A 6,484-nucleotide genomic window follows, 5' to 3' on the forward strand; every position below is an offset into this window, starting at 1 on the left:
GGCTTTCCCATTGTCTCAGAATGGACCCATACAAGAGAGGAGCCCTGAAATACAAGCTTTGTTGACTTCTTAGCAAATCCTCCTTTGTAGGTGTGGCTTCTTTTCTCTTGGGTGTTCATACCTTGCATGATGAGGTTTGGGCCTCCACCAGGCAAGAGAATCCTAGAAGAAATCCATAAGACTATGGCCCATGAGAGTGTGGAGTACCTCAGCTTTCATCTTTGTGCCCTGCCCAAATCTGCATACAACCCTTCATGTCTTCCCTTACCACCTGTGCACAGAGCTCCACCTGTCTGCTGATGTCACAAGAGGTGCCAGGTGGTTCCCAAGGATGGTGATGTCATTGCCTTGTGTCTTGCAGAACTCCTGTCTTGTCTTCTCGTCTAGCTTCTCCCTTCTTGCCCAACTTCACAGTGCTCAGATCCTCTCGGGTCTTTGTTTCTGTTGCAAGTGAGTTTGTCAATCAAATCAATTTTTCTTAGTAAAGGTCTCCCTGAGAGAAACGCCCATGTGTGATGCAGGAGAATACTATGTTTATCTTGTTTCATAGGATGAGACTGGACCAAGAACTCTATTCCAAGGGCCCCTTAATGTTTCCAGCTACAGAACTCGATCAGCACAGGGGGAGCCCCTCACAATCAGTCTCATGGGCAGGGCTCCTTCTCTTTTTCTTGTCCTGGTGCCCAGGAGGCTGATGCTTTCTGACTTTGGTTCTTGATTTCCTGAAACTCTGCCATGCCCAGTCGTTTGCTGATTTCTGGTCAGGATGCTCACTAGGATCTGACTCATCTGTACATCACATTATTGGTGTTTTATTTTGTGGTTGTTAGAATCTTCCAATTCTTCGGGGGCAGAATTTTATTCTTTGTTTAAAGCTCACCATTGTCTGCAAGGCTGTGTAAGAATGTCAAGATGGCATTGTATAAATAGTAGCAGAAATAGCTGTAGACACTTTGCTCCTAAATAACACTTTTCATCCTCAAAGTATTTTGAAAATATTAGCTAATTAATAAACAACACAGAGCACCAGAGGCAACACGTATATTTTGAGCAAAGCAGCCACAGTGCTTCCGGGTGGGGATTTTTGTTGAGTTTGCTGATGGTGTCCTACTGGTTTGTAATAACTACTTCATGTGTTCCAGAGTCACTTGGCAGTAAGCCCCATCCACCACTGGGCAAGATGTAAGTGTGCCCTGGGTGGGATCCCTATTGGGTATAGACACTCATTTCATTCTCTGCAGCCAAAATTTGGTCCAGATAGCCTCCTCCAAGTGATGTAGGTGCCGTGAAACTCAACTTTGCTCCAGATGGGTGGAGATTCTGAATTATCTGGCATCCACCTAATCCCATGATCTTTCTGATGTGCAGTCTAGATAGAGCTCAAATATCTTCTAAGCCAGATGTGGCGATGCATGCCTCTAACCCCAGCATTCAGGAGAAGAGGCATGGGAGTCACTGTGAGTTGGAGGCCAGCCTGGTCTACATAGCAAGTTCAAGGCCAGGTAAGGCTACAGAGTAAGCAACTGAAAATCAACCCAAACTAAGTCAAGATAAAACAAAACCAAACCTCAAACAACAACAACAGCAACAGCAGCAACAACAACAACAACAACAACAACAACAACAACAACAACAACAACATACCAAACAATTAAAGATCTTCCAGTTACCCCGCAATGGCAAGCACATATGTGACTTTGGAGCTGAAAGTAGGGGCCATTTGAGCACATCTCTGATTCATTATTAAGGAGGGACTGGGTGGCTTGTGGTTGCAGAGCCAGGACTCTGGTGATAACAAAGCCTACGGGTCCTCTTTCTATAACCAGCTCATTATTCTGAAATGATACTTGGCTTACCCAAACCTGGACTTGTAATATAATTTCATTACAAAATTAAAAAAAAACACACACTGAGCATACATCATAACAATTTGCTATTGATGCTAATTAAGATTTTGCCATGCTATCCAGCATATCCATCAAGAGCTGAATCATTAAGAGACACTAGAAGCTGTCAGACCTGGCTGCACACACTAGCTCTTCAGAGGGCTACTACCTGCACCCTTAATTTTATTTCTGTCTGTCTGTCTGTCTGTATTTACTTAGCTTGGAACTCACAATGTAGTTCATTTAGGCTGGCCCCAAACTAGAAATCCTTGTCTCAGTCTCTTGGCACCTGGGATTGTAAATGTGTTCTGCCACATCCACTTACACTCTGTGTTTTTAAAAAGTTATTTAAGGGTCTGGGGAAAAGGCTCAGCAGTTCACAGCACTGGTTCTTCTTCCAGAGGGTCTTGGTTCAATTCCCAGCACTCACAGGGCAGATGATGATTGTAACTCCATTTCCAGGAGATCTGATGTCTTCTTTTGGCCTCTATGTGCACAAGGTACATACAAATATGCAAGCAAAACACCTATACACCTAAAAAAGATAAAATAATTTACAAAAGTACTTTAAAACTCTGTCAGTAATCTTTTGTTCCTTTTATTGAAAATAGATTTTTTTCTTACCTGTTATATCTTGATTATGGTTTCTCCTTCCTCTTCTTCCAATTCTTTACACCCTCCCCTCCTATCTGGATCCATCCTTTTTCTTTCTGTATCTCATTGCAGAACAGTCTTTTAAGGGAATATAATATAATATAATATAATATAATATAATATAATATAATATAATATATGTGATAAAACAAAAACTAATACTTTGGCATTGGACAAAACAAACAAGCAGGAGGAAAAGAGACCAAGAGAAGGCACAAGATACAGAGTGTGGAAAAATTGCTTGCACACTCAGAAATCCTCCCAAAAATACCAAACTGGAAGCCATAATATATATGCAAAGGACCTGAAGGGTAAAAAGAGAGAAGAAAACAATATAAGTAAAATAAAAACAAAATAAGATATATTTTATAATGTATTATTAAACTTCTAATATATAACAATTACCATAAAATATATATAAGATAGATAATAATTCTATAATATGCTTTTAAAAAGGAAAAGCTATGACAAAGCATTGTGAGACAAAGGATTTCCAAAAATGCTGTTGAGTTCATTTTTGTCTATCTAGTGCTGGATATGTAGCTTACCCTAAAGAATAGTTTGTTTCCTCAATAAGACTCTCTTGTACAAAACTAAAATTTCATTTGCAAATGAAATCAGAGATTTAGAGTTATCAGTTGGAGACTGCTTCTGTAGAGATGCAAGCATGAGCCCACTTCTCCTTTTGGCTCTAGGAACACATCTGGTGCAGACTCTATGGACCCTGCACATGTTGCTTCAGTCTCTGTGTGTTCATATGTGAACCAATCATGTTGATTTAGATAGAGGGTCTTGTTTCTTTGGTGTCCTCCATTCCCTTTGGCTCTGACACTCCTCTGCCCCCTCTTTTGCAGGGTTCCCTGAGCTCTGATGCGAGGGATTTGATGGAGATGTCTCATTTAGGGCTCAGTGTTCCAAGGCCTCTCACTCTGCATAATGTCTGTCTGTGGATTTCTTCTATTTATTCCCATCTTCTGCAGGAGGAAGCTTTGGTGATGACTGTGCAGGGCACTGATCTGCCCCTAGTTGAATGTCACTGGGGTCACTATTGCTACTTTTCTCCCCCTTTTTTGTAAACAATAGTTTTACCCTGGGTCCCTGTGCTATCTAATCTCAGGTTCCTGGTCCCCCAAGCAGTATTGAGTATGGGTTCCATCTCGTGGAGTGGGCCTTAAGTAAAATCAGACGTGGGTTGGTTACTCCACAAGCTTTGCCCACCATTGCACTAGCGGATCTTGCAGGTAGGACACCATTGCAGCTCAATAGGTTTGTAGTCGGATTGCTGTTTGTGTTTCTCCCTTGGCAGCTTCTGTCCCAAAGGCACTAGAGGAAGCAAGGATGGCTCTATGTAGGCACCAGCTTGACTTTTCCATGCTCAGTGGGTTGTGTAGGTGTTGCTTTCAGCAATGAACAGGGCCTTGCTGCCAGGTTGTGCAGAGAAACCTATAGCCTCGAACAGCCTGGGTTGTTTGGGGCTTCTTATGAGAGCCCCTTGGCTCTCAGACTCAATTTGATGTAACCCAATCCTGCAATTGAAAGCTTTATTTGGTGACAAAAGATTGCCAGTTGGGGCTCTGTCACCCCCACTACTTGACAATTTCATTTTGATGGCCTACATATATGTATAGATGTTAGCAAGCTTCTATTTTACTAGGTTTCCATATGACCCCTCAAGTGACCCTTAATTTTAGCTGACTCTCCCCCATATTGTCTCCATCATTCCCCTCTCCCCACTCCCTACTAGGTCTTCCCATTCCAGTTCCCCTTCATCTCTAAGTGTCTATTCTATTTTGCTCTTCTAGGGAGCCCTATCTATGCCCCCTCTAGACCCTTGCTCTACACCCATCTTCTGTGGATCTACAGATTGTAGCTTAGTTATCATTGACTCAATAGCTATTGTCCACATATAAGAGTGGTCTAGCTGAATCTTAAGGTAGACAGATTCCCGTCTTCCTGAAGAACTACCACACCGATTTCCATAGCGACTGCACATGTTTGTCCTCCCACCAGCAATGGAGGAGTGTTCCCCTTGCTCCACATCCTTGCTTGCATGAGTTGTCACTTGTTTTTATTGATCTTAGCCATTCTGGTGGGTGGAAGGTGAAATCTCAGAGTAGTTTTGATTCTGCAAATAATCTCATCAGCCACACAAAAATCAGCACCCGTTTTTTATGCTGGGGCTATCTGGTGATTTTGTTCTCTCTCCATTCCTCCCTCTCCCCCTCCTCTTTCACTCACTATTGCAGCCAAACAAAATCCTGAAGTTGAGCCCCACTGCCTTGAGCGGTTGGCTCATTTCCTCAGCATCCAGGCAGAGTGTTTTCTTTCTGGACTGGGAACCTCTGGAGGGTTTAGGATGGCCCAGAAAATGTGTGCCCTGGTGGGCACTATGTGCTGTCTTCTCCCCACCTAGTTGCTACCTCTCTTGGTTTTTACCTACCCAGCTGGTGGCTCAGATGCCTGGGACCATTTTGTCTTACAGGTCCAGAGGGTGAGCTGTTGTTTCCATGACAACCACCCACACATGGATATCTGAGGTCATGTGTGCACAAAGGAAGGAGCAAGCCGGCCATGATGACATACATGTTTCCTGCGTCTGTAACCCTGCGGGTACATTCCTGTAATATCGGAAAGTCTGCTGGGCTCCAGCTAGTGCGGCTTCTGCAGCTTGCTGACCTCTTGATGCGATTTTAGTCTATTTATAACAATGTCTTACATTTTCCTTTCCATAAGACTGATGGTTGGCCCTTAAAATACTTTTAAAAAATGTTTTTAAGGAATCAGAAAAAGCAAAAATAGGTTGATGCTTCTGTGTCATAGTAAGTGAGGGACAGATTGGTGTTCTATGTTCTTAGTCACATCCAGGAACTTTCGCAGCAACTACCTGTGACCGTGCAGGGCTGGGATGAGACAGAACTCCACTGTCGTGGGAGGAAGACTCAGTTTCTGCTTTTTCATCTACAACACTGTTCCCACTCCTAGCCCTTCCCATGCCTTTCTTTATCATCTCTGTCTGGCTGACTGTTGGCAGTGATGAGCTGCATGGCTTTAGAAGTGTCCACAGTCATAGCTGTGGTGGTGGTGATTCATGCGCAGGACATTGCCCTTCTTGACTTGAGTTTGGGGTTAGCAATTTCTGCCTATTGGTTTTCTTCAGAAGAGGAAAATTCATGGCTGTGTTTATAAATGTAGAAGATGGCTTGCAAGAGGAAACACATTATGCAAATCTTCTGAAAGTCCTCTGATTCAAAAGTCAGCTTGGACTCCCCTTCCCCCACTCACTCATTCTCTATCTCTCCAAGATCTTGATTCAACTCGGCTCCCGCTGAACACGCAGGCTTACTCCTGCCTTCGAGGTTCTTCTTCCCGCTCGGTGCATGGTATGGAATAAGATATTCAGGAGCTGCTTGGGGATTTCAGAGATGTGCCATGGTGCACAGGTAAGCAAATACCCTTAGGGCTCGAAGGTCCTTCTCGGTCCTAGTTGTCCTAGCCTATTGCTTGTGAGATTCATTCAGTCTCAAGGGACATCTGCTTCCCTGTTTGGAAAGTTGGAATCTGAGCACTGCCACTGGGTGTGTCTGCCCCTGCCTGTCCTGTTATTCTGACTGGTGCTGTGTGGGTCACCCATGTGGTATGCTGCCCTTAGACAGGCAATGCCATCTCTGTGTGCATTGTGTTCCCGTAGTGTTTAAGGCTCAGCGGGAAAGGAGAGTATGGTAGACTCTCAGAATAGAATATACACCCAGAATGGTGCAAGGCCCTCTAAAGGCAACACAGTAAGAGAAAACCACACAATGACTGCCAGCCAGGGTGTCAGGGGGAAGCCATAATAAAATGTCAGTTAAATGACGGTGGTGCATTCCTTTAATCTCAGCCCTTGGAAGGTAGAGGCAGATGAATCTTTATGGGTTAGAGACGAGCCAAGTTCTGGCCAAGCCAGA

The 6,484-nt window shown here is 43.8% G+C and overlaps 1 long non-coding RNA gene across 1 annotated transcript; it reads left to right on the forward strand.

The window, feature by feature from the left end:
- Positions 1-387: 387 nt before the first annotated feature.
- On the forward strand, positions 388-5,963 carry Gm35567. The gene is made up of 3 exons (XR_378554.1): positions 388-450; positions 5,023-5,150; positions 5,843-5,963. It is a non-coding gene; the product is annotated as a predicted gene, 35567 (long non-coding RNA).
- Positions 5,964-6,484: the final 521 nt, after the last annotated feature.

This window comes from Mus musculus, chromosome 7, assembly GCF_000001635.26.
Source record: "Mus musculus strain C57BL/6J chromosome 7, GRCm38.p6 C57BL/6J".
Classification (NCBI taxonomy): domain Eukaryota; kingdom Metazoa; phylum Chordata; class Mammalia; order Rodentia; family Muridae; genus Mus; species Mus musculus.